This window comes from Neolamprologus multifasciatus, chromosome 23, assembly GCF_963576455.1.
Source record: "Neolamprologus multifasciatus chromosome 23, fNeoMul1.2, whole genome shotgun sequence".
Lineage (NCBI taxonomy): Eukaryota > Metazoa > Chordata > Actinopteri > Cichliformes > Cichlidae > Neolamprologus > Neolamprologus multifasciatus.
Window position 1 is genome coordinate 23239639 of NC_140460.1, and position 3022 is coordinate 23242660.

Genomic DNA, 3022 nt, shown 5'->3' on the forward strand with positions numbered 1-3022 from the left:
CAGTACAGAGAGGGGGATTCAGAAGGTGCCAAGTTATGACTTGGTAACCTCAAAAAGCAGAGAAGAAGAAGTGATTCTCCAAAGATGCGGCAAACACTTTCTGCTTACAAGCAGACAAACATCACATGGGGACGACTTCTCTCAAATAGACATGGATTTGGAGGCAGATGTTTTTGTAGTTTGGGCTTTGAGGAGGTAATTCTGGGGACATTTTGGATTTGGTGTGATATCAGGATATCCAAGATCAGAATGTGGTTTAGCTCTTTGGGACCGTTTTAGTGTGTCTACATGTAAAAATGTGAACATAAGTGTAAAATAATGTTCCTCACCATAGGCCTGCACATTAGATTTTACCAGTGTCCTATCCCAGGGAGCGTCACGGAGTGGTGACGGATCTACAAGCCAGACGGATCGATGGCTAGGGGACAGAGACAGGGGTCGGTTGGTCCTCAGGGGTGCGTCGGTGACATCTCCTGCTGCAGCTCGCCGGCCAGCCGCCAGCTCGGGTCAGCCATCCCAGCAGGCCCGTTCGCTCTGGCAGCAGTTACCAAGGTGACAGCATGTCAGCGCAGCCCCACAGCGCCACTGAGGGCAGGAGGGAAGGGCGGAGGGGAGCGAGCAGGGAGCCAGATGCATCACCAGTTCTGATGGGTTTGTCAATACTGCTTAGATCCAGGGGGAGCAGAGGCCGCCGTGACACACGCTGGGCCTCTCCAGAGAGCCAACACACACACACGCACACTCCCTCACACACCATCTTAATGCTGTAGGTGCAGTTTGCCTCGTGGGCCCTTACTTTATATCTCTAAATGAAACCTTTGCAGGATATTGTCTTGTCCCTGTTAATGCAAACACCTCTGGGAAGATATAGACACCATCATTTACAGTATGATACATACAGATATGTATTCACATGGGCAGGGCTGGACTGGGACAAAAAATCGGCCCGGGCATTTTGACTTGAGACCGGCCCACCAAAAATGTGACGTCATTCAGGGGTAAAACCGCAAAGGATTCTGTGAACTTGTGGCAAGCGGTACTAGCGCATGCAGGCTTTCAATTGAACTCAGTTACACAGCGATAAAAAGAAACACAAAATGGCAAGAAACTGTTGTATTATTAACTGCAATAGCCGGTGTTGCGCCAAAAAGTGATTGTCTGCCAAAAACTGATTTCCGGTATTTGCCAAAAACTGATTGCTCGTATTTAAATTGCTATAAGTAACTTGTTGGGCTATAATATGTGAAACATATGTCAAATGCATCCCTCATGGATGACATAAAGTCATATTGAGCTACAAACAACATTAGTGTAACAAGGTAGAAGCCGCAATCAGTCTTTGGCGACCGTGGCTCAGGGGGTTGGGAAGCGATTCTGTAACCGGAAGGTTGCCGGTTCGATCCCCAGGCTCTCTGTCCTGGTCGTTGTGTCCTTGGGCAAGATACTTTACCCTACTGCTTACTGGTGTTGGCCAGAGGGGCCGATGGCGCGATATGGCAGCCTCGCTTCTGTCAGTCTGTCCCAGGGCAGCTGTGGCTACATCTGTAGCTGCCTCCACCAGTGTGTGAAAGTGAGAGTGAATGAATAGTGGCATTGTAAAGTGCTTTGGGTGCCTTGAAAAGCGCTATATAAATCCAATCCATTATTATTATTATCATTTGGCAGTGACTTTTATATAACCTTTATTTATGCCGTTAAAAAAATCTAATTAACATTAAAAATGTCTTTTGTAAGAAGTAGTTGGACAGCAGAAATGGCTCAAATATTACAACAGTTCTGTAAAAATATTTAAAGTGGGGATAAAGGACCGGATTGGTTATAATGTAAGTACAATAAAACAGACCTGTAAAGACACTTGAAAAAACAGATAATTTTTTAATTCCATATATAGCCCCTTTGTAAACGCTGTTCACCGAAGTCTATTTACCAACATAGATATTACACATAAAAAATACACGCTTACATTGGAAATCAGTTTTTGGCAGGCAATCACTTTTTGGCACAACACCTGTTGCATGACAGCCACGGGAAGCCGACGCGTAAAGAGATCGGTTGTTATCGGATTATGTCGTGGAAATTGTTTAAGCCATGTTTCCGAAGTAACAAAAAGCCGATGGATGGCCTATAAGATTGCTAAACAAGGGGGAGGGTGCATCCGACTTCCTCGGCTGTAATTGGTCCAGCCCAGAGTTGATCATGACCAATTGGCCATCGGGCCCACCGGGCAAATGCCCGGTATGCCCGATGGCCAGTCCAGCTATGCACATGGGTATATGTTAGCAAGTTAGATCTCCAACAAGCTCCAGTATCCCTTCACTGACACAACCTATCATATTCCAGTCTTTAGATTAGTTTGATAAACCTTCATTCTTACTCATTTTTGGAGGCAACCCCCAAACCCTGAATGTTTCTACTATGACTCCAATAGAAGAATATTTAACTTACTTAAGTCGAGTTCTATAATGTCAAAAGTTTTGGCATTGCATAATATATTAGTTACGTTTTATATATAAATACTTAGCTAGGTTAATTATTACAGCTAATGTAGCTTTCTTTCTCTGCCATTTCTTTTAAATTTAGCTACACATTATATAAATATTTGGTATTTAGTAACATATTAGTCACATATTTTAAATATTTAGCTACATAATAGCTACATGTTCTATTTAGGTACATATTTTAGATTTTTTATTTGTTACTTTTAGCTAGCTATATTTATTGCTTTTAGATAAGTCTTAATGCTGCACTTCTACCATTTGCTAATACTTTAGCACAGTTCATTCACTGCAAGAGGGTCCTGAATTTAAAGCCTAGATTTATATGCCGGACCTTCTGGGTGAATTTTTTATGTTCACTCTGTGCTTGCCCAAGTTTCCTCTGGAGCTCTATTTTCCCCCCAATATCAAAAGTATCCTAGGTTAAGACTACCTGTTTTGGCCCAATAGAGTCTAACAAAATGGAGTCTATTTTAGCTTCTAGGTTGATAGATTAGTTGCTAATCTTTCCACAAGGCTCTTTAAAA